Source organism: Hordeum vulgare, chromosome 2H (assembly GCF_904849725.1).
Source record: "Hordeum vulgare subsp. vulgare chromosome 2H, MorexV3_pseudomolecules_assembly, whole genome shotgun sequence".
Classification (NCBI taxonomy): domain Eukaryota; kingdom Viridiplantae; phylum Streptophyta; class Magnoliopsida; order Poales; family Poaceae; genus Hordeum; species Hordeum vulgare.
In genome coordinates this window covers 578,737,985-578,764,691 of record NC_058519.1, presented here as the reverse complement: position 1 = coordinate 578,764,691, position 26,707 = coordinate 578,737,985, and the positions used below count along the sequence as shown (strand labels likewise).

At 46.0% G+C, this 26,707-nt stretch overlaps 1 pseudogene; it reads right to left on the bottom strand.

The window, feature by feature from the left end:
- Positions 1 to 16,404: 16,404 nt before the first annotated feature.
- On the bottom strand, positions 16,405 to 19,857 carry LOC123428669 (annotated as a pseudogene).
- Between the last annotated feature and the right edge of the window lie 6,850 nt (positions 19,858 to 26,707).

The window sequence follows — 26,707 nt, the reverse complement described above, 5'->3', positions numbered from 1 at the left end:
GACGAGGCTCGAAGCAATGGAGCAACAAGTCTTCAAGTGCCAAGGGATGGTGGAGCGTGGACTCAACGCCAACCAAATGATGATCACAGAGTTCACCAACAATCACAAGATGGATGCCATTGACATTGGGAAGCACCTCTCCAGGCTCTATGACAGGGTTGATCAACTCCAGGGCCAGATCTATGACCCGCAGAACCAAAATTGTGAGTATGAGTATAGATTTAAATCAATACGGTTGGCTGCAAATTTGAGGATTCCGGCGACTCGTTCATCCTGCCATGATGGAGCACCTATGCCTTGGAAGACGGAGGATCAAACTCATGATGCAACTTCACCACCATCACCACCAAAGGAAGACAACTAAGCATTGGTATGGGCAACTCCCTTGGCTTATGCCAAGCTTGGGGGAGTTGTCCTGGTATCGTATCACCTTTATATGTTTTGCTTTTACCTTTGTTTTAGTTCTTTCCTTTTCAGTTCTATTTATTCTCTTAGTGGAATAAGTCTTTAGTGTTTTAGTTTGAGTCTTTTGTCTTGTGTCTCCCTTGATGTATTCAATCTTGCGAGCTATATAATAAAGAGTATCTTAGTCAAGGGCTTTGTTTTGTGCCGTGATCAAAAGTATGAAAAGAACGATAGCATGAAAGATCATGAGATGATCTTATGGAAAGTGATAGCTTCACATATAACAAGTATGATGATTCAAACTTGTTGAGAGTAGACCAACATAGAACTCAGTCATTGTTGCAATTAATAAGAAGTAATAAGGAAAGAGAGGTTCACATATAAATATATCATCTTAGACACCTTCTATAATTGTGAGCACTCATCAAACTATTACATGCTTAGAAGTAGATGTTGGACAAGGAAGACAACATAATGAATTGTGTTTGTTTGGTTCCAAACAATGTTATATGATTAGAGATCCCTTAGCATACTACTTGTGCATCCATAAACCTTCAACCCAGTTTTGCCATGAGTGTCCACCATACCTACCTATGGATTGAATAAGATCCCTTAAGTAAGTTGTCATCGGTGCAAGCAATAAAAATTGCTCTCTAATATGTATGATCTATTAGTGTGTCGAAAATAAGCTTTGTACGAACCTGTGATGAGGAAGACATAAAAGCGACGGACTGGATAATAAAGTTCTTTATCACAGGAGGCAATATAAAGTGACGTTCCTCCGCACTAAGAGGACACGCATCCAAACCTCAAAAGCACATGACAACCTCTGCTTCCCTCTGCGAAGGGCCTATCTTGTACCTTTACTTTTTTCCTTTGTAAGAGTCATGGTGATCTTCACCAATTCCTTATTTAGCCTTTTTCTTGGTGAACGTCATATGATTGGGAAAGATCTATATTCATATATCAACTTGGAGCTGAGTACTTATGCTTTATTGTTGTTGACTTTACCCTTGAGGTAAATGGTTGGGAGGAAAAATTATAAGCCCCTATCTTTCTCTGTGTCCAACTGAAACTTTGATATCATGAGTACCACGTGAGTTGTAACAATTGTGGAAAACAAAAGAGATGATTGAGTATGTGGATTTGCCTTACAGGCTGTTATTTGAGTCTTTCTGATAATATGATAAATTGCAATTGCTTCAATGACTATGGCCTGTTGTTGGCTACTTCTCGGTAAGGTTTTTGTTTCATACTTTGCTTTGTGAAGGAATTGTTACTTTCCCATTAGAATCTCTATGATGTATTGTTGTTCTGTGTGTGATCATGATGCCCTCATGTCCGTATTATGTTTTATCGACAACTTCATCCCTAAACATGTGGACATGTTTTGGGTCTTGGTTTTCGCTTGAGGACAAGCGAGGTCTAAGCTTTGGGGAGTTGATACGTCCATTTTGCATAATGCTTTCATGTTGATATTTATCGCTTTATGGACTGTTATTATACTTTGTGGAACCATACTTATGCCTTTTCTCTCTTATTTTGCAAGGTTTATTTGAAGAGGGAGAATACCGGCAACTGGAATTCTGGACTGGAAGAGGAGCAAGTCTGAGTCCTCTATTCTGCGCAACTCTAAATTCCCTGAAAATCAACGTGGAATTTTTTGGGAATATATAAAAAATACTGGGCGAAAGAAGTGTCAGAGGGGAGCTGCCAGGGCCCCACAAGCCTGGTTGCCGAGGCCTACCCCTTGACCGCGGCAACAGGGCTTGTGGGCACCCTGGTGGCCCATTGGCCCCCCTCTTTTGCTATATGAAGGGTTTTGTCCGATAAAAAATCAAGGTGGAGCTTTTCCGTGGGTTCGCCGCCGCCACGAGGCGAAACTTGAGCAGAACCAATCTAGGGCTCCGGCAGGACGATCCTGCTAGGGAAACTTCCCTCCTGGAGGGGGAAATCGTCGCCTTCGTCATCACCAACACTCCTCTCATCGGAGGGGAGTCATCTCCATCAACATCTTCATGAGCACCATCTCCTCTCCAAACCCTAGTTCATCTCTTGTAACCAATCTCCATCTCGCGACTCCGATTGGTACTTGTAAGGTTGTAGTAGTGTTGATTACTCTTTGTAGTTGATGGTAGTTGGATTACTTGGTGGAAGAGTTTATGTTCAGATCCTTGATGCTATTCATTACACCTCTGATCATGATTATGATTATGCTTTGTGAGTAGTTACTTTTGTTCCTGAGGTCATGGGATAAGTCATGCTAATAATAGTTATGTGAATTTGGTATTCGTTCAGTATTTTGATATGTTGTATGTTGTTTTTCCTCTAGTGGTGTTATGTGAATGTCGACTACATAACACTTCACCATATTTGGGCCTAGAGGAAGGCATTGGGGTGGTAAGTAGATGATGGGTTGCTAGAGTGACAGAAGCTTAAACCCGAGTCTATGCGTTGCTTCGTAAGGGGCTGATTTGGATCCACTAGTTTAATGCTATGGTTAGACGTTGTCTTAATTCTTCTTTCGTAGTTGCGGATGCTTGCGAGAGGGGTTAATCATAAGTGGGATGCTTGTCCAAGTAAGGGCAGTACCCAAGCGCTGGTCCACCCACATATGAAACTTTCAAAGTAACGAACGCGAATCATATGAACATGATGAAACTACCATGACAGAAATTCCCGTGTGTCCTCGGGGGCGTTTTTCCTCTTATAAGACTTTGCTCAGGCTTGTCCCTTGCTACAAAAGGGATTGGGCCATTTTGCTGCACTGTTGCTACTACTTGTCACTTGTTACTTTTCGCTTGCTACGTTTCACCTTACGACACCATCACTTGTTACCGCTACTTTAAGTGCTTGCAGTTATTACCTTGCTGAAAACCATTTATCAGAGCCTTCTTCTCCTCATTGGGTTCGACACTCTTACTTATCGAAAGGACTACGATTGATCCCCTATACTTGTGGGTCATCAAATGTTCAGATCCATTAGATTCAAAACAATAGTTTGCTATTGACGTGGAGACAATAATACTTCAAGCAAACTAGCAAGGTAATCATGAACTTTCAAAATAACAAGGCCAAAAGAAAGTTATCCCTACAAAATCATATAGTCTGGATATGCTCTATCATCCTTGCACAACGAATTTAAATCATGCACAACCTCGGTATTGGCCAAGTAATTGTTTTCACACCTTTACTTTCTCAAACTTTTTCAACTCTCACGCAATACATGAGCTTGAGCCATGGTTTTAGCACTATAAGTGGAATGGAGTGTGGTGGAGGTTGCAAGGCAAACAAGGAGAAGAAGGTCACATTGACTAGGCATATCAACGAGCTATGGAGATGCTCATTAATAGATATCAATGTGAATGAGTAGGGATTGCCATACAAATGATGCACTAGAGCTAAGAGTATGTCAAAGCTCTTAAAGAAAACTAGTGGGTGTGCATCCAACTTGCTTGCTCACGAAGACCTAAGGCAATTTTGAGGAAGCCTATCATTGGAATATACAAGCCAAGTTATATAATGAAAATTTCCCACTAGCTATATGGTGGTGACAAAATGAGAGACTCTCAATCATGAAGATCATGGTGCTTAATAAGCACAAGTGTGGAAAGATAGTAGCATTGTCCCTTCTCTCTTTTTTCTCTCATTTTTTTGGTGGGCTCTTTGGCCTCTTTCTTTTTTGGTGGGCATCTTTGGCCTCTTTTTGTAAATGGGCTTCACTGGCCTCTTTTATTTCCTCACATGGGACAATGCTCCATAAATGATGATCATCACACTTACAACTCAAAACTTAGAGCAATTATGACTCTATAAGGAATGCCTTCGGTAGTGTACCGTGACAATGATCTAGCATGGCAGAGACATCAATGGAAACATCATGCTAGCTATCTTATGATCATGCAATGGCAATGTAGAAGTGGTGGCACATGTCATGGTGGTAGTTGCATGACAATATATCTCGGAATGGCTTTGAAGAAGCCATAGTGTGTAGGTATGGTGGCTGTTTTGAGGGAGGCTATATGGTGGGTTTATGCACCGGAGAAAGTTGCATGACAGTAAAGAAGATGGTGATGGTGGAAGGTGAAACTGCATCTAAACCATGGACTCAACATTAGTCATGAAGAACTCATATACTTGTTGCAAAAGTTTTAGTAGTAATCAAAACAAAGCATTCAACGCATACTCCTAGGCGAAGGGTTGGTAGGTATAAACCATCGCGCGATCCCGACCGCCACACAAAGGATGACAATCAATAGACTAATCATGCTCAGACTTCATCACATAGCGGTTCACCATACGTGCATGCTATGAGAATCACTAACTTCAACACAAGTATTTCTAGATCCACAACACCTTACTAGTATAACTTCAATATTACCACAACCACAACTCAAAACTAATTGAGATGAATCAAACTTCTCTAACTATTCAATGCACATGAAGGTGGAAGTTTTCATATCCCTTTGGATAACTACCCCTTTTGAGACTACTTTCATAGCATAGATCAACTACCAAGCCATGCACCGCTGTGCTCTAAAAGATATAAGTGAAGCACATAGAGCAAAAATAAACTAGCTCAAAAGATATAAGTGAAGCACATAGAGCAAAAATCAACTAGCTCAAAAGATATAAGTGAAGCACATGTGAGCTGAATTGTCTAACCAAAGGATATAAGTGAAGCTCGACAAAATCACGGTGACTGCATGTCTCTCTCTCTAGGTGTGCAGCAAGGAAGATGATGACACAACAAAAATAAAAGACTCCTACAATACAAGACGCTCCAAGAAAAACACATAACATGTGGTGAATAAAAATATAGCCCCAAGTAACGTTACCGATGGATTGAAGACGAAAGAGGGGATGCCTTCCCGGGGCATCCCCAAGCTTAGGCCTTTACGGCATCCTAGAATGTAAGCAGCTTCTCCCAGGTCCTTCATAGAGAAACATTTATTCAAGTAATCCTTTACGCTCTCCAAAAATTCCACGTTGTTTCCAATCAGCAATATGTCATCCACATATAATATTAGAAACGCCACAGTGCTCCCACTCACTTTCTTGTAAATACAAGATTCTCCAACCACTTGTATAAACCCAAATGCTTTGATCACCTCATCAAAGCGCTTATTCCAACTCCGAGATGCTTGCACCAGTCCATAAATGGATCACTGGAGCTTGCATACTTTGTTAGCATTCTTTGGATCGAAAAAACCTTCGAGTTGCATCATATACAACTCTTCCTTAAGAAAACCGTTAAGGAACGCTTTTTTGACATCCATCTGCCATATTTCTAAATCGAAAAATGCAGCTATTGCTAACATGATTCGGACGGACTTAAGAATCGCTACCGGTGAGAACGTCTCATCGTAGTCAACTCCTTGAACTTGTGAAAAACCCTTTGCCATAAGTCGAGCTTTTATAAACGGCCACATTACCGTCCGCGTCCGTCTTCTTCTGAAAGATCCATTTGTTCTGAATATCCTTGCGGCCTTCAGGTAATACTTCAAAGTCCACACTTTGTTTTCGTACATAGATCCTATATCGGACTTCATGGCCTCCACCCATTTGTTGGAATCCGGACCGACCATTGCTTCTTCATAATTGGCAGGTTCATTGTCGTCTAACAACATGATTGATAAGACAGGATTACCGTACCACTCAGGAGTAGTACGTGATCTTATCGACCTGCGAGGTCCGATAGAACTTGATCCGAAGTTTCATGATCATCATCATTAATTTCTTCCTCAACTGGTGTCGCTTCGACAATGGTTTCCCCTTGCCCTGCGCCACCATCTAGAGGGATTAGAGGTTCAACAACCTCATCAAGTTCTATCTTCCTCCCACTCAATTCTTTCGAGAGAAACTCCTTCTCAAGAAAAGCTATGTTCTTAGCAACAAACACTTTGCCCTCGGATTTGAGAAAGAAGGTGTACCCAATTGTCTCCTTTGGGTAACCTATGAAGACGCACTTTTCCGCTTTGGGTTCCAGCTTTTCAGGATGAAGCTTTTTGACATAAGCATCACATCCCCAAACTTTAAGAAACGACAACTTTGGTATTTTGCCATACCACAGCTCGTATGGTGTCGTCTCAACGGATTTTGATGGTGCCCTATTTAAAGTGAATGCAGATGTCTCTAATGCATAAACCCAAAACGATAACGGAAAATCGGTAAGAGACATCATAGATCGCACCAGTTCTAACAAAGTACGATTACGACGTTCGGACACACCATTACGCTGTGGTGTTCCAGGTGGTGTCAACTGTGAAACAATTCCACATTGTCTTAAATGAGCACCAAACTCGAAACTCAGATACTCACCCCCACGATCAGGACGTAGGAACTTGATCTTCTTGTTACGATGATTTTCAACTTCACTCTGAAATTGCTTGAACTTCTCAAACGTTTCAGACTTGTGCTTCATCAAGTAGATATATCCATACCTACTCAAATAGACAGCGAAGGTGAGAAAATAACGATATCCGCCGCGCACCTCCATACTCGTCGGACCACACACATCGGTATGTATGATTTCCAACAAGTCACTTGCACGCTCCATTGTTCCGGAGAACGGAGTCTTAGTCATCTTGCCCATGAGGCATGGTTTGCACGTGTCAAGTGACTCCAAAAGCCCATCGGAATGGAGTTTCTTCATGCGCTTTACACCAATATGACCTAAGCGGCAGTGCCACAAAAACATGGCGCTATCATTGTTAACTCTACATCTTTAGGTCCCAATGTTATGTATATGTGTATCATCGCTATCAAGATTCAATATGAACAATCCTCTGACATTGGGTGCATGACCATAAAAGATATTACTCATAGAAATAGAACAACCATTATTCTCTGACTTAAACGAGTAACCGTCTCGCAATAAACAAGATCCATATATAATGTTCATGCTTAACGCAGGCATTAAATAACAATTATTTAATTTCATAACTAATCCTGATGGTAACTGAAGTGAGACTGTGCCGACAGCGATTGCATCAACCTTGGAACCATTTCCCACGCGCATCTTCATTTCATCCTTTGTCAGCCTTCGTTAATTCCGTAGTTCCTGCTTCAAGGTGCAAATATGAGCAACTGAATCGGTATCGAATACCCATGCACTATTACGAGAGTTGGTTAAGTACAAATCCATAACATGTATATCAAATATACTTGATTTTCCTCGGCCGCCTTCTTATCAGCCAAATACTTGGGGCGGTTGCGCTTCAAGTGACCCACTCCCTTGCAATAATAACACTCTATTTCAGGCTTAGGTCCAGCCTTGGGTTTCTTCGTCGGATTGGCAAGAGGTTTGCCGCTCTTCTTGGAGTTACCCTTCTTGCCCTTGTCGTTTCTCTTGAAACCAGTGGTCTTATTGACCATCAACACTTGATGCTCTTTCCGGAGTTCTAACTATGCGACTTTTAGCATCGCGAATAACTCACCGGGTGACTTGTTGATCCCTTGCATGTTATTGTTCAACACAAAGCTCTTATAGCTAGGTGGGAGTGATTGAAGAATTTTGTCAGTGATAGCCTCTTGCGGGAGTTCAATCCCCAGCTCAGCTAGACGGTTTGAGTACCTAGACATTTTGAGCACATGTTCACTGACAGACGAATTCTCCTCCATCTTGCAAGCATAGAATTTATCGGAGGTCTCGTACCTCTCGATCCGGGCGTTCTTCTGAAAGATAAACTTCAACTCCTGGAACATCTCATATGCTCCATGACGCTCAAAGCGACGTTGAAGTCCTGGCTCTAAGCCATACAAGACTGCACATTGAACTACTGAGTAGTCCTCCTTACGTGTTAACCAGGCGTTCAGAACATCTTGGCTTGACGTAGCGGGTAGTTCATCTCCTAGTGCAGCATTAAGGACATAATCCTTCTTCCCAGCTTGCAGGAGAAGCTTTAGATTACGGGCCTAGTCTACAAAGTTGCTTCCATCATCTTTCAACTTAGTTGTCTCTAGGAACGTATTAAAATTCAGGGTTGCTACTGCGTGAGCCATTGATCTACAACACAAATATTGCCAAGTGGACTTAGACTATGTTTAAGATAATTAGAGTTTAACTAATCAAATTATTGATAAACTCCCACTCAAAAAGTACATCTCTTTAGTCATTTGAGTGGTACATGATCCAAATTCACTAATTCAAGTCCGTTCATCACGTGAGTTGAGAATAGTTTCAGTGGTAAGCATCTCTATGCTAATCATATCAACTATACGATTCATGCTCGACCTTTCAGTCTCATGTGTTCTGAGGCCATGTCTGCACATGCTAGGCTCGTCAAGTTTAACCCGAGTGTTCCGCGTGTGCAACTGTTTTGCACCCGTTGTATGTGAACGTTGAGTCTATCACACCCGATCATCACGTGGTGTCTCGAAATGACGAACTGTCGCAACGGTGCACAGTCGGGGAGAACACAATTTCATCTTGAAATTTTAGTGAGAGAACACCTTATAATGCTACCATCGTTCTAAGCAAAACAAGGTGCATAAAAGGATTAACATCACATGCAATTCATAAGTGACATGATATGGCCATCATCTTGTGCTTCTCGATCTCCATCACCAAAGCACCGGCATGATCTTCTTGTCACCGGCGCCACACCATGATCTCCATCATCGTGCCGCCATCGGGGTTGTCATGCTATCTATGCTATTACTACTAAAGCTACGACCTAGCTATATAGTAAACGCATCTGCAAACACAAACGTTAGTTTAAAGACAACCCTATGGTTCCTGTCGGTTGTCGTAGCATCGACGTGCAAGTCGATATTAACTATTACAACATGATAATCTCACACATCCAATATATCACATCACGTCATTGGCCATATCATATCATAAGCATACCCTGCAAAAACAAGTTAGACGTCCTCTAATTTGTTGTTGCATGTTTTACGTGGCTGATATGGGTATCTAGTATGATCGCATCTTACTTACACAAAAACCACAACGGAGATGTGCAAATTTCTATTTAACCTCTCTCCAAGGACCGCCTCGGTCAAAACCAATTCAACTAAAGTTGAAGAAACCGACACCCGCCAGTCATCTTTATGCAACGAGGTTGCATGTCAATCAATGAAGCCAGTCTCTCGTAAGCGTACGAGTAATGTCGGTCCGGGCCGCTTCAATCCAACAATACCGCCGAATCAAGAAAAGACTAAGGAGCACAGCAAATTGAACATCAACATCCACAATACCTTTTGTGTTCTACTCGAGATAACATCTATGCATGAACCTACCTCATGATGCCACTGTTGAGAACGTTGCATGGGAAACAAAAAAAATCTACGCACACGAAGACCTATCATGGTGATGTCCATCTACGAGAGGAAATTGGATCTACGTACCCTTGTAGATTGCTCAGCGGGAAGCGTTAAGAAACGCGGTTGATGTAGTGGTACAGCTTCGTGATTCAAATCACCGTCGTCCCATGATCCGTCCCACTATCCGTTCCGATCTAGCGCCAAACGGACGGCACCTCCGCGTTCAACACACGTATAGCTCGATGACGATCTCGACCTTCTTGATCCAGCAAGAGAGACGGAGAAGTAGATGAGTTCACCGGCAGCGTGACGACGCTCCGGTGGTGGTGGTGATCTACTCCTACAGGGCTACGCCCGAGCTCCGCAGAAATCCGATCTAGAGGTAAAACTACGTGGTATAGGTTTGAGTTGCACGTGGCAAAGTTGTGTCTCAAAAACCCTAAAACCACCAGTATATATAGGAGGAGGGTAGGGGCTAGCCTTGGGGCTCAAGGATCCCCTTGGTGCGCCGACCGAATTTGAGAGGAGGACTCCTCCAATTCGGTTTGGGGAAGGAGGAGTCCTCCTATCCCTTCCCACCTCCCTCCTTCCTTTTTTTCTTTCCTTTGGTGTTTTTCCACTTGTGGCGCCATGGACCTATTGGGCTGGCCTCACCAGCCCACTAAGGGCTGGTGCGCCACCCTAGGGTCACTGGGCTCACTCCCGGGTAGGTGGGCCCCTCCCGGTTAATACCTGGAACCCATTCGTCACTCCCGGTACACTGCCGGAAATTCCCAAAACTTTTCAGTGACCAAATGAAACCATCCTATATATCGATCTTCGTCTCCGGACCATCCCGGAAACCCTGGTGATGTCTGTGATCTCATCCGGGACTCGGAACAACATTCAGTAACCACACATATAACTCAACTATGCTAAAACATCATCGAACCTTAAGTGTGCAGACCCTGCGGGTTCGAGAACTATGCAGACATGACCCGAGACACTCCTAGATCAATATCCAATAATGGGACATGGATGCCCATATTGGATCCTACATATTTTCCGAAGATCTTATCGGTTGAACCTCAGTGCCAAGGATTCATATAACCCCGTATGTCATTCCCTTTCTCCTTCGGTATATTACTTGCCCGAGATTCGATCATCGGTATCCGCACACCCATTTTAATCTCGTTACCGGCAAGTCTCTTTACTCGTTCCGTAATACAAGATCCCGTAACTTACACTTAGTAAAATTGCTTGCAAGGCTTGTGTGTGATGTTGTATTACCGAGTGGCCCCCGAGATACCTCTCCGTCACAGGAAGTGACAAATCCCAGTCTTAATCCATACTAACTCAACGAACACCTTCGGAGATACCTATAGAGCACCTTTATAGTCACCCAGTTACATTGCGACGTTTGATACACACAAGGTATTCCTCCGGTGCGAGTGAGTTATATGATCTCATGGTCACAGGAATAAATACTTGACACGCAGAAAACAATAGCAACAAAATGACACGATCACATGCTACGTTCATAGTTTGGATCTAGTCCATCACATGATTCTCCTAATGATGTGATCCAGTTATCAAGCAACAACACTTGCATATAGTCAGAAAACGTTGACTATCCTTGATCAACTGGCTAGCCAACTAGAGGCTTGCTAGGGACATTATTTTGTCTATGTATCCACACATGTATCTATGTTTTCATTCAATACAATTATAGCATGGATAATAAATATTATCTTGAAACAGGAAATATAATAATAACTATTTTATCATTGCCTCTAGGGCATATTTCCAACACAAGGTGCTTGTAGAGGCATCGCTGCATGCAGCGCTGGAACATGGCGCCGACATTTTTCAGCATGAACGTCATCGTGATGTAGCAAAACGCCCCAAATGGGGTAATGAAAGTTGTTTTGAGCTTATCGGCTGGATTTAATTAGCTTGATCTGGTGGTAGCCTGAATATGCGTCCAGGAAGGACAGTAGCTCGCAGCCGGTCGTCGAGTCAATCACTTGATCGATACGGGGCAGAGAAAATGGATCCTTGGGGCATGCCTTGTTTAGGCTCGTGTAATCGATGCACATGCGCCAAGTCTTATTTTTCTTCAGCACGAGGACAGGGTTCGACAACCAGTCCGGGTGGAAGACTTCCATGATGAAGCCGACTGCTAGCAGACGGGCAACTTCTTCACCAATGGTATTCCGCTTCTCCTATGAGAAGCGCACACGGGTTACCTAACCGGTTTTGCATTCGGTCGGACAAGAAGAAAGTGCTCGGCGAACTTCCTCGGGACTCCTGGCATGTCTTTTGGGGACCATGCAAAGATATCCCAATTCTCACGGAGAAAGTCGGCGAGCTCGCTTTCCTATTTGTCGCTGAGGTCGTCCCCACCAGGACATACTTGTCGGTGGGGTCGGCCAGGTCGAAACGGGCCTTCTTGCTGTCCTTTCCAATGGCCGGCTAGAACTGGGCCTCTTCAATAGTAATGGGAAATACGCAGAGACAAGTAGACCGTTTATTCATCAGCATCTACTTACTAATCATCCACCTTGAGATATCTATCCAGAACATCTCTCCGGTATTAAGTCGTGAGTCCCACCCAAAGTGTAAACTCAAAGCAACGGACAATTGCATTAACGAACTATGCGTAAGGTAAACAATCCTTGCAACCATGGTCACAAGCACCGTTGTTTTCTCCCTGGTGGCAACAAGCACATCCCCTAGTCTCATGTTTGTGTCACTCAAGCTAGACATCGAGGGGCCCAAACCCACAATCAGGCATAACACTCCCTCTTGGAGTTACGATCTACTACTTGGCCAAAGCAATATAAAGCAACAGAGAACATGCATGAATCACTAAGGAACATAATAAAAAAGTATAATCAAATATATAAGTCATAACAATCTGAACATAATCTCATAATCCATCGGATCCCAACAAACCGAGCATAGCAATAGCAAGAGAATTACATAGATGCCTTGATCATGTAGGGTATCTCACAAGGACTAACCATTGAAGCACAAGATTGGAGAGAAAACATCACATAGCTACTGGTCATGGACTCATGGTCCAAGGGAAACTACTCATGTCACATTCGGGAGGCGTCCATGGTGGTGGAGAAGCTCCCGGAGGTCAATCCTCCCTCCGACAGGGTGTCGGGAAGAGGTCTCCTGATGCTCCCGATCTCGGAAGCGTTGCGGCGGCGGAACGATGGAGAAATTCGCGATTCCAGAAAGTCTACGAGGGTTTCCACACGGATCTCTAAATATAGGCCAAAGGAGGGCACCGGAGGAGGTGGGACCCACCCAGGCGACCTCCTGGCGCGGCCTAGGGCCTGGCCGCGCCAGTAGGCCTCCTGGCAGGCCCCTGGCCCTCCTTCGGTGATCCCAAAGCTTTTGTTTCGCTGACTTTTTATATATACTTCTGGATTTTTTCGGACTTCGAAAAATTGGGTAAAAGACCGTGCAAAATAGACATCAGCAAACTAAAACTGGCACTGGGTGCACTGAGTTAGGCCTAGTTCTTTTGCCGGAATCTGGGCCTTCTCCCAGAATCCGACCCCTCCCCAGCTTCTCCCAGAATCTTTGACCCCCATTTGTTTTACAATCCTATCTAATTAGACCCTAACTAGATAGGATTATAAAATAAATGAGGCTCCAAGATTCTCGGAGAAGCTAGGGAGGGGTCAGATTCTGGGAGAATCCTGGGATTCTGGCAAAAGAACTGGGCCTTAGTAGGTTAGTACAAATATGTGTAAAATGGTATAAAAATGTAGCAAAACATGTAACAATGTCACCCAAAAGATCATGGAACAAGAAGAAATTATAGAAACGTTTGGGCTGTATCAGAGGGCCACGAGCCAGTCAATCTATCTCTGCTCCTCGACGATGACGAGCGACTCGGCCAGCTTGGAGCCGGCCAGAGCACACTTGGATGACTTCTTGTAGTTGCCTCCAACGGTTATGATTCCGTGCGGGCTTGGTGGCTTCATCTTCAGGTAGGCGTAATGCGGGACCGCCATTAATTTAGCGAGGGCCAGCCGGCCCAAGATGGTCTGGTAGGAGCTGGTGAGGTTGACGACCTCGAATTAGATGGGCTCACGGCGGAAGTTCTTCGGCGAGCCGAACAGCACGTCCAGCCAGACCTTGTCGATTAGCGAGCAAGAGTGGCGAGGGACGATGTCGTGGAACACCGTGCGAGTTGGCTGGAGCTCGAACTCCAGAATGTCGAGCTTCTGCATGCTATCCCGGTAGAGGATGTTGATGCTGCTACCACTGTCGATGAGCACTCACTGAAGCGGCACGTGCTCTATCGGGAGACGAAGGTTGGATCCAGCACCAGCGCATAGCCTCGTGGCATCGACATCACAGCCGGATGGTCCTCACGGCCCCACGTGATTGGCTTGTCCGACCAGTGCATGTACTGAGGGACCGGCGGGACGATGGCGTTGACCTCCAGCGCGCGCTTGCGCTGGCTTTGCTTGTCGTCAGGCTCGCTGGTTAAGATGACGTAGGTTGCATCCTGATGAAGGTATTCGTCGTGGCCCCGCCAACTCCCGAAGCGAAAGGCGACGGCGGCGGCGGCGCGGGCGACAGAGCCTCGCCACGCGCGATCTTGTTGAACCAGCTGCACTAGCGGGTGGTGTGCGTCGCCGGCTTGGCCCCACTATGGAACTTGAAGGGCCCGTCGAGCATGGCCTCGAAGGTGTACTTGGCTTGCCACGGCTGCTTGCCTTCGTCGGTACGCTGGCGCCGACTGGAGCCTTGGCCGTCGGCCATGCGGCCGTCCTCGACGGCCGCGACCTGGCGGGCGTCCGGCTGGTCGGCCTTGCACTTGCTTTGATCCGGCTGGGATTGGCCGACTGTCGGGTCGGCAGCCGGCTTTGACATAGTCAGCTTGCCAGCCGCGTCGACGAGCACGGGGAGTTTCATGGATGACTCGGCCATGGCGTACTGATCGACGACAGCCATCAGCTGCGCGAGGGTAGAGGGTTCCCGACGCATAAGCTTGTGCTTGAGGAGGGTGTCGTCTCGACAGTCATCGATGAAGTACTGGATCACTTGCATCTCATGGACGCCCTCGCAGGAGTTGCGGAACTTGGTCCACCACGTGAGGTAATCGCGGAGTGGCTCCCCGGGCCCTGTACGCACAGAGCGAGCTGCTGGGGCCGACCAAGGCGCTTGTACGTGTCGGTGAAGTTGCGCACAAACGCCTCCTGGAAGTTCAGCCAACCGTTCATGCTGCCGGTCGACAGGCTTTTAAGGCACTCCCGGGCCAAGCCGAGAAACATGAGGGGCGCTAGAGTATCGCTACGCGCTTGTTGCCGCCGACGATGCCGACGGCGGTGGTGTAGTCGGTCATCCAATCCTCGGGCTTGGTCGACCCGTTGTACTTGGGGGTGTCGCACGCCAAGGTGAAGCCTTTAGGGAAAGGCTCCTTGAGGATGCGTGGCTCGAAGCACGGCGGGCCGACAGTGCGTTCCTCCTCGGCGGCGCGGGATTTGGCAAGACACTCTAGGCGGAAACGCTCGTCCTGGTCGTCAAGCTGGCGCGCGCCGATCCGCTCGTATGCCGGCACGCGAGGTGCCGCCGACCGATCACGCTCCTCGCGTCGGCCGCTCCGTGCCAACTTGCGGTCGCCCTGGCTAGCCGACACCCGCACGCGGCTGTCGACAACCGACGGGCTATGGTCCCGTCGGCCGTGGCTGCCCGCTTGTCGGCTGCCGCGAAGGTGATGGGTGTCGGCACACGAAGAAGCCTGATTTGTCTCCCGTCGGTCGGCTACGGGCTGGCTGGCGTCATTGTAGGTCCTTGAGCGGGAGCCGGCCGGATCGCGGGATGACTAGGCCTGCCGCGCGTTGGTGGCCTCTATGAGGACGCGGATGCGCTCCTGGTGCGCGTCGCGGGCGGGACCATCGAGCCCTTCGAGCTCACTGATGGCGGCCTGCGCAGCTCGCATGTTCTTGACTGTGGTATCGTAGACGGGGCGGTCGCCGACCAGCTCCTGGCCGACTGCGCCTCCTCAGCGTCTTACTGGCTCTAGCTGGCTGGGCCCAGGGGCAGCCGGCGTGAGACCATGGGTCGCGTTAAACTCGCGTCGAGTGGTCTCAAACTCGCACTGAGCGTCCTGTCTCCGGCTCTTGGACCATCAAAGAGGAGAACTGCTACGAATCGCCTCGAGATGAAAAATCGGGCTGGAGGTTTTGCTTGATTGGAAGGTTGTTTCCTTAGGGCGCATTCTGGTTGATGGGCCATCAAGCTTCCAATCCAGTCTGCTGGTAAGCCTCGAATTGCTCTATTTCTTCGTTTTTTCCTTATGTCTGCTTGGGTGTTGGCCTTGTTTGCATTGTAATAAGTAAGCATTTTGCCCTCCCTGGCTTGAAGTTTGGATCCCGTAGGCTGGATATGTTGAACAACTCTATGCTCCATTTTATGCAATAAAATAAAGTGGGGAAAACTCCTTTCGATCAAAATAAAGTTTGGAAAAGGAGGAACGCCCGCGTCTTCCGTGGCAAGGTGGTGTGAGTTGGGGTTCTTGTCCCTAGAATCGAAGATGAGTTCGAGTTGCGGTGTTTCGCGGGGGCTAAATTCTTGAGTAGTTATATGCCACTAGAGTAATGTGTTATAATTCGGCCTTGGGCCTAAAAGCTCTAAACATCTTCTTAATCAATGAATTTGTCAAATCTTTTGCTGAGTTCCAAAAAAAAAACACATACACACTGCCAAAAATATTTGAAACTAGGTTCGACCACCATTCAGTTTTAGATTTGTCCAGTGAGCTGAAACCTGAAAAGAAGGGTTGCAGTCCATGCACGACCGCTTGCCGAACAGGCACACCCCAAGTCTAACACCCAAAAGAACCAAAAAAAGGAGAAATCGCCACTGCTCCACCGATGGTGCATTCTCTAAGCGAGTCGCAGGGAACCTAGAGCGTCACAGATACTGTCTGCTTCACACCCCACCAGCTGCGTGTCAAAAGCTGAAGCTGCTCCACCGCGTTCAGGCCCGATCAGTCGAGCGCGGTGAGAAATGGCCCGAGAAGCGCTCGTGCCACCATCGTCCCAGTCGAAGAAGCACCGACGCTCCTTGGCGTCCTGGACCAGCTCTCCCCAGATCGAGCCGCTGCCGCTCAACGTCGTTGCATTGCCCAGGATCAGAGGCAGTGCCTGCAACCAAAAACCAAGCAAACCGATCGAGGCGACAGGTAAATATCAGGCCTTTCCAGGTTCAGGCAGGATTGCCTACGTCTCAGTCAAGTAATATAACATGCAAAAAGAAAAAAAACTGGGAAATTTTTTCATTTGCACGAATCTTGATGCAAAATCAACGGACAACAATATCGACTGTGAAGTCTCAGTCGACTGATTTTTAGCAAAGCCGTTTACATTTCATCCAGATCTAGGTGTGCGCACGAACGCACGTACCTTGCCCTCGTCAGGGCGACGTTGGCGCGTCGCCGGTTGGAGAGGAAGCCGATGGAGCCCGTGGCGTTGGACCTGACGGTGGAGAGGATGATAACGTCTTCCTCGCTGCCCTGGAACCCATCCACGGAGTTGACGCGAAGAACCAGGGGCCGCATCGCCTTTACATCCCCTGTCCTCCCCTGAATCGCCTCCACCTGCGCGGCGTACGGGCATATGACGCCCACGCTGACCACCTGCCCCGCGCTGACACAAGCTGCACGGTAAACCACACGGCATAAGCAGTGAGCATGCAGATGTTCAGAGAGAAACTCAGTGACAGGCCATATATGTGGACGCACCTTGCTTGAGACTGCCCAGTATATGCAGTATGGCTGCCACCTCGGCCATGTTCCTCTTGCTGCGGCCGCGATCTTCCAGGCTGTTGATGTTGATGAACGAGTATGGCCCGAACATCGCGCCTGGGAGGTAGCTACGGCCGTGTTTCGTCTGCGTGACGTTGGGGCCGTCCAAGATCTGCCTGTTGTAGAAACTGAGGTTCGGGAAGACGCTGATGGAAGGGTGCATCCTGTACTGCATGTTCAGAAGGTGCTTCTTGTGCCCCAGTAAACCTAGTCTTTCAAAAAGGCTTCTACCCAGCAACGCACTATCCGAAACCTGCGACATGTAGTAATGCTCAAGTTTGTGCAGAAACATAAGAAAGTACTGCTAGAGCGAAGCCATTTCTGAAGAAATAATTCGCAAGGAGAGTTGACTGTAAACTGGACCTTGCTTTTCACGGTTGCTGGCAATTGGCACTCATCGCCGATAAGGACTGCGTGCTTCAGTCCAGAGACCTGTAACGGGATGAGGGATTCGCATTCCTTCAGCTGTGCAGCCTCATCGATCAGCAGCAAGTCCATCTTCTGCTTGTTCAGCTTGGCCGAGCCAGACACGGTGCAGAAAACAAGGGAGGCACTTCGAAGGCAGAACTTCTTGATCGTGGGGCCATGGCGTGTGCGAGGAAGCTTCAGGTCTCTTGCCAGAGCTCTCGTGACGCCTAGGATCGCCGACATGGTCTGCCTCAGGGCGCGAACTGTTTCTGAGCCATGGCATTGCTCTCCCGTCACCGTACGCATGAACACGTCCGTCACGACCGCGTTCCCGGCATGCTTCCCGCCGAGCAGCTTGCTGAAGTCCCCGAGCATCTTGTTCAGCGAAGCGATGTTCCGACAGTTCTTCTCCAGGATGACGTCTCTAGGGACGTGTGACATGATTGTTCTCAAGCACGCGGTAAGCTTCCGGGAGATCTCGTGGAACCTTGACCTGACGAAGGACGACTCGGGTAAATTTGTGCTAGCATTCTTCTCGCGTGCTTGATTATACTGGTATTTCAGAGTTATCGGATCTGTCAGAAAGACTTCCAGTGAAAGGAGGCCCGGCTTCCAGCCGGTCGCCGGCGAGAAGCACTTGCTTAGCCGCTTCACACGAGTGTCCAGGAAGATCTCACTGAGATCGTTGTCGATGGCCATGCGTTTCTTGTTGCCGAACAGCAGAAGATCTCCGTGGCACCCTCCGGCGCCGGCATTTGGGTGCTGCTTCCTTAGTGCGAGGAGGCGTGATGCTACCTGGCAGATGGCTGTGTTGGTCGGCGCGCACGTCAGGACCCGGCATTTGCTCTGGCTTTTCGTCATCACCATCACCGCCAGCAAGAGCACGCTGATGGTCTTTGTTTTGCCCGTGCCGGGCGGACCCCAGATGAGACTGAACTTGTCGCACTGCACCGCCGAAATGCAGCTCAGAATGGCGTTGGCTTGCGACTCGTTGAGCCCGAACGGAGATAGCGTGCCGGCCGTTAGCAGAACGCCGGTGCCGCGGGTCAGGCTAGTGCACTGCATGCCCGATCACGAGGATCATTCACACGAGGAAATCAGAGAAACGAACGCCCAATTCATGCAGAGCGAGCTATGTAAAGCGAGCGCAATTAATTAGGCATTAGTAGTTGCTTGCCTGCAGGGTGCTGTCGCCGGCGATGACCTTAACGAGGTCTGCATTCCTCTCGACGGCAGCTTCGTAGTTGAGGCACCGCCAGATGCGCGCGTAGGGTATGAAACTGAGCAAGCTGACAACGAACGCGTAGCAGCTTACGTCTTCAATTACCTTGGACGCTCTGATCACAAAGCTGCACTTGCTGGTGACTTCCTTGACGTGGGCGAGGCAGTAGGGGCTGCCGTCGCTAACGTGCCCCGACGGCCGAAGCGGCGTCGCCCCCGACAGCGCGACGATGTCGCCGATGCACGGGGAACAAGCCCCACGGCGGCCGGAGACGGTGACGCGGTAAAACGGGGTGATCTTGACGCCCTTGGCTCCCTTGGGAAGGAGGCTAACCAGCGACCGTATTTCCACGGGGGTGGAGCCATTGGGCTGCGGGTCCAAGGTGGAGCTCATCTCCGCTCGGATCTCCTCCAGCAACGGTGCCCTGAACGAATCCAGGTAGCTCTTCAGACCGAAGAACCTCTCAGGTATCGTGTTCACCTGCGTGACAGAGATCGATGCACATCGCATTCACGGTCGTCAAGTGCTGCTCTGCATGCATGTTAGCATGATTCGAGCTGGGAAAATGGTGGTCGAGCGTATGAGATCGATCGAGTTACTACGTACGTACCTTGTCCCTGAAGAGGTCCTGGTTGGCGACGTCTCGGAGGGACCAGGAGAAGATGAGGTTGACGAGCTCCTCGTCGTCGTCCTGCCCCTTCTTCCTCTTCCTCTCTCCACCTTTCTTCCCCATCTTGGCGATGTGGCCTTCCGCCCCTGCTCTCACCGTGATGGGTCACTGCTGCTCCCCGTGCGTGCGTATGTGTAACCGTACTCTTCAGTCTATGGACTGGTTCTCGGTACGCGAAGCACTGGTATTGATTGAGCATGCATCGGGAGTTTGCTGTGCGTGCAGCCGCGCGCCAACCGCGTGCCCCTGCCCAAGATACCGCGCAGCACGCCTGTGATCTCGTCTCTTGCGGTTTCGAGGAGGAAGCGGCTGCGGCTGCCGCTGCCGGGCTTCCGCTCTCGGTTTATGCGACGTGAACATACCATGAATGCGAGCGAGAGAGAGAGTGTGTACTTCATTGAACACACTTTTGTCATTGATCGGAGTAGTAGTAGTAGGAGTAGCATAACCGATGCTTTAGGACGTGTGCGAGCCACTATCTACCCGCTAACCACCGTGCACAACATGTACGAGGATGGCAACCGTGCGTATTGGCACGCGCACACTCATCTCTATATAAACACATACGCATATACTCTATCATTATAAGTACTGAACCGACATATCATCTTAAGATTTACGAAGTCATCGTAATCGCCTCGTCATTGACGAAAATGTCTGCAAACACAAACTTTAATTTAAAGACTTAAGATTTACGACCTAACAATATAGTAAACACATCTGCAAACACAAACGTTAGTTTAAAGACAACCCATGTCTCTTGCCGGTTGCTGTAGCATCGACGTGCAAGTCGATATTAACTATTACAACATGATCATCTCATGCATCCAATATATCACATCACGTCATTGGCCATATCATATAACAAGCATACCCTCTAAAAACAAGTTAGATGTCCTCTAGTTTGTTGTTGCATGTTTTATGTGGCTGCTATGGGTATCTAGTATGATCGTATCTTACTTATGCAAAAACCACAACGAAGATGTGCAAATTGCTATTTAACCTCTCTCCAAGGACCGCCTCGGTCAAAACCAATTCAACTAAAGTTGAAGAAACTGACACCCGCCAGTCATCTTTATGCAACGAGTTGTATGTCAGTCGATGAAACCAGTCCCTCGTAAGCGTACGAGTAATGTTGGTTCGGGCTGCTTCAATCCAACAATACCGCCGAATCGAGAAAAGACTAAGGAGGGAAGCAAATCGAACATCAACGTCCACAAAACCTTTTATGTTCTACTCGAGATAACATCTATGCATGAACCTACCTCATGATGTCACTGTTGGGGAACGTTGCATGGGAAACAAAAAAATTCCTATGCACACGAAGACCTATCATGGTGATGTCCATCTACGAGAGAAGATTAGATCTACGTGCCCTAGTAGATTGCTAAGTGGGAAGCGTTAAGAAACGCGGTTGATGTAGTGGTACAGCTTCGTGATTCAAATCACCGTCGTCCCTCGATCCGTCCCACGATACGTTTCGATCTAGCGCGGAACGGACGACACCTCCGCGTTCAGCACACGTACAACTCGATGACGATCTCGGCCTTCTTGATCCAGCAAGAGAGACGGAGAAGTAGATGAGTTCTCGGGCATCGTGACGGTGCTCCGGTGGTGCTGATGATCTACTCCTGCAAGGCTCCGCCCGAGCTCCGCAGAAATCCGATCTAGAGGTAAAACTACGTGGTATAGGTTTGAGTTGCATGTGGCAAAGTTGTGTCTCAAAAGCCCTAAAACCACCAGTATATATAGGAGTAGGGGAGGGGCTAGCCTTGGGGCTCAAGGGAGCCCCAATGGCGCCGGTCGAAGTGGAGAGGAGGACTCCAACTCCAATTCGGTTTGGGGAAGGAGGAGTCCTCCTCTCTCTTCCCACCTCCCTCTTTCTTTTTTTCTTTCCTTTGGTGCTTTTACACTTGTGGCGCCATGGCCCTATTGCGCTAGCCTAACCAGCCCACTAAGGGTTGGTGCGCCACCCTAGGGTCACTGGGCTCACTCCCGGGTTGGTGGGCCCCTCCCGGTGAATACCCGGAACCCATTTGTCACTCCCGGTACACTGTCGGAAATGCCCGAAACTTTCCGGTGACCAAATGAAACCATCCTATATATCAATCTTCGTTTCCGAACCATTCCGGAAATCCTCGTGATGACCGTGATCTCATCCGGGACTCCAAACAACCTTCGGTAACCACACATATAACTCAACTATACTAAAACATCATCGAACCTTAAGTGTGCAGACCCTGCAGGTTCGAGAACTATGCAGACATGACCCGAGACACTCCCCGGTCAATATGCAATAGCGGGACCTGGATGCCCATATTGGATCCTACATATTCTACAAAGATCTTATTAGTTGAACCTCTGTACCAAGGATTCATATAATCCCGTACGTCATTCCCTTTGTCCTTCGGTATGTTACTTGCCCGAGATTCGATCATCGGTATCCGCATACCTATTTCAATCTCGTTACCGGCAAGTCTCTTTACTCGTTTCGTAATACAAGATCCCGTGACTTACACTTAGTCACATTGCTTGCAAGGCTTGTTTGTGATGTTGTATTATCGAGTGGGCCCCGAGATAACTCTCCATCACACGGAGTGACAAATCCCACTCTTGATCCATACTATCTCAATGGACACCTTTGGAGATACCTGTAGAGCACCTTTATAGTCACCCAGTTACGTTGCAACGTTTGATACACACAAGGTATTCCCCCGATGTCAGTGAGGTACATGATCTCATCGTTATAGGAATAAATACTGGACACGCAAAAAAAATAGCAATAAAATGACACGATCACATGCTACGTTCATAGTTTGGGTCTAGTCCATCACATGATTCTCCTAATGATGTGATCCACTTATCAAGTGACAACACTTGCATATAGTCAGAAAACCCTGACTATCCTTGATCAGCTGGCTAGCCAACTATATGCTTGCTAGGGACATAGTTTTGTCTAGGTATTCACACATGTATCTATGTTTTCATTCAATACAATTATAGCATGGATAATAAACGATTATCTTGAAACAGGAAATATATTAATAACTATTTTATCATTGCCTCTAGGGCATATTTCCAACAAACATGTGGCCCATGTGGCCCATCTTGTAGGTTCTGGCTTATTTTCTCCCGAAAGAGATTTTCTGGAGTTTTTGAATCTCCAAAAAAATACTTTTTTATAGTACATTTTTGCTCTTCCTTTCTTGATGTCCGAGGATTTCCTCAGAATTTCTTTCTTTGAATACTTCGTGCAAATTAAGAGAAAAATGTTAGAATTGAGCAATAATGTGTCATATCGTAGATTTTTCCCAAACCTGGTATGTATTTTTTTTGCACGGAATTAATTTTATTTTCAAAAAACCCTGGTTTGATTTCTTGTTAGCTAATATTGCTTGCTTGATTGATTGATTGATTAGAAGGGGTGGAACACTAAGGAAACTAGTAGAAACTTAGCTAGCCGTAGTTGGAACCCAGGCCCTTTGAAAAATTGTTGGACAAAAGTAGTTACATAAGTCCCAAGAATATCCAAGTCAAATTGAAATTTCCCAAAAATTTGAGTTGGAATCATTTTCAAACTAATTTAAATAAAAAGGGTATTCAATGAAATTTTTAATTGCATTTAAATTTGGTTGGAATTGATATTTCATAAGTCCGAATAAAGACCTAGACCCTCTACCTATTTTCAACATTGAAACTCACACAACTTTGGCTTTGAAAGCACGTTCAAATTCAAAAGGGAAATATAATTGCAGTAAATATATTGTCCAAATGCCCAAAATAATTGTCCATCATTTCACAAATATTCCATCTGGAATTTATAAACTATCATCTGTTGAAAGAAAAAAAATCAAATTCAAATCCTATGTGAATTTACAAACATACACAAAAAAGAAGAAGCAAAACAAAAAAGAAAAATCAAAAAAAGAGCCAACAAGACAAGCTAGCCACACCGAAGCACACCTAGTGATCCCAGCCAGCTAACCCAGCCCCCCTCTCCCCTCCCTCTATTCCACTCACATTCCGGACCCGCGTGCCAGCCTTGTCTCTTCGGCAACCCTCCCCTCCCCATTATCCCGAGAACGACCCTAGCCACGCCGTCCACATCCAAACGCTCCACAACCATCGTGCTCATAAATACACCATCGACCCCCTCGTCCATTTGCCCCACTAAATCGAGCCCGACACCGGCAGACTGCTCCGCCACACCCCCATTGTCGGTGCACTGATATAGAAACCCCGACAATGATTCCGGCCACCACCGACCCCCTCTCGACAATCTACCGCCACAATTGTAACCACTGCATGCCGACAAACCTTCCAGACAATATCCAGAATCACGAAGACCCCTAGAGGGCCACCTTCAATGGAACCCAAACCCTCTTTCGCGTCGTCGTTGTCTCCGGCGAGATCAACACCCAATTGACACCGCAACCATGTCTAGTGCGATCGACGTGCACATATGCACCTCTCTGACCTTTTGGCGCGTCCAAACGCCCTTTGTTGTGAGCATAGCAACCACGCCTGAAGCTCTCTGCCATCCGCACCAAATCCGGCGACTCCCCGGGGTCATCTCTGTCGTCCCCAACCATCCTGAGGCCACCATCGACCCCCATTGTCGACCCCCTTGCGCCCGTCCATCCCATGGTCGCAGTCCAGGACCTCATGGGGTGTCGAATCTAACGACGCTCGAGTGTAGTGCCGCCGTGCTTGCATTTTTCGGCGAGGTCCGATGACCTCACCGCTTAGGTGAGCTGTGGATCTAATCTCGTTCGTTAGATCTCCATCGTGCGGTCCATGTTAATCCTCTTAAACTCAATCAATATCAGCCAATAGAAACATGCCACGTGTACCAACCTTATCCACAATAAAAAAATCAAATTAAATTGATAATTCAAATAAAATGGTAATTTTGCAGAAAAGCCCCTCGACTTGAATCACTCATAACTTATTTATTTGTAAGTCCAAATTAGGTGAAACTTTTTCAAAATGAACCTTATGAAATGCAATTTTACACAGGTATAAAATTTTGAATTTGAATTTTAAATTTCAAATTCTAATATAATGAGTTTGAATTTGAATAGGTCATACCTTGCATTTTAAGAATCCAAATTAATTGTTTCTTTTTGCAAAAATGAACCTAGTGGAATTTAGTTTCATTTCAACAGACTTTGGTTTGAGTAATTTAAAATTATGTTTTAAACAGAATACAATATAGGACATAATTAAAATCTAATTAGGTTTAAATTAAGTCAAGTGTTGTTAATAAAACAATTATGAAAGAGTTAGTTTGAGAAACATAAAATGAACTTTAGTAAACATTTTGGATTATTATTTGACTTTACGTAATTTAAATAATATTGGAACCTAATTCAAGCATAGTTTCAATACAATTTTGAAACCCTAGGTTTAATTTGAATAAAATTAATTCAAATAGTCTATTAAATAAAATTATACCTAGTAAATTATTTTTTAGTTAATACTTGATTATTAAGGATAGATGAACCCAAGCTAGTTTGAAACTCTTTTAAACCCTAATAAATGTTTTGGGATTGATATTTGACTTTAATTCAACTAAAATCAATAAATAAACTATCTAAGTTATTGGATTTATTATTGACTTTAGCTTAAAAATTATTTAATAATAAACTTAATGATTATTGGATTTGTAGTTGAATTTAGGAACAAAGAGATGGTATAAGTTAAATTGATTCAAGCTCGTGAAAGGTCAACAAGTTTGAATTTTCATTCAAACTTGAACATGAACTTTGATATCCAAGATTCATAGACAGTGACTCTCTTGTTAAGATTCTTTGATTGGATTATGATAACCACAACTTGACATCACATACTTCTTGTGTGATGAACCCTTACTGCAACTTGCATATGAAATCTTATGTCATATCTATCCCAAGAGACAAGCACTATGTTGTTTCCATACTCAATTGAGTTAACCCTCACATATGATCCCACAATACAATGAAACTAACACTAGGCACAACACTTATTGTTTGTTGATTGTACTGTATGGTTCACTGGTGTAACGACGTCCTAAGCAAACAGTTTTTAACCCCTTTTAGTGACACAGTTTCAAACCATCACCACGCCCGTGTGGGCTATGAGGGGGGAGTCCATCGCACACGCTACCAAAAATGTTTGTGATTTGGGGTACATCCCACACAATTCAACACAAAAACTGTGTGCAATTTGGATTAGCATCACCCACGATCATTTCATGAAAAATGTACGTAATGCGCGAGTCATTAGACATGATTATAACTAAAAAATTTGTATGATATAAATGCCATCACACACAATTAGATCCAAAAAACTATGTGCAATGTGTGATATTAGTGCTACGTTAACTAGTCCTAAAATCATCTAGATAATAATTAATTTACTATGATCATGTTTCAACAAACAAACATAACGCAAGAATGCACATTCAAAATCCATTATATCATTTCTTTTCAATCTTTGTCATAAAACACACAAAATACAACGTACTATCTCACATCACACTATAGTCAATACATACAACTAGTAATCACATCCAATTATGTCATAAAGCTTCATCAGTCTATTGGTCATCGATGACATCAACGGCAAAACCTTCTTAGGTTTCTTATTGTATCCCATCTTGAAAAAACAAGAGAAAAAGGTGTCAAGATAAAAAAAAGTGCATCATTACACAAAGCAACGATTCGGTGCCCACACTCATGTGCGCCTATGATGCATCAAAAAAATCAAAACAAATACTAAAACAAAATAAAAAAAATCCATTTTTTGCACATTAGAGAATTTGGTGTGTGCGGTGCGCACCAAATTTCGGATCATTTGGACATTTTCGTATCCCTCGACAAAAAATATAAATTTGGTGTTTGTAAAAAAGTTTATTGTTCATGTATTGTTG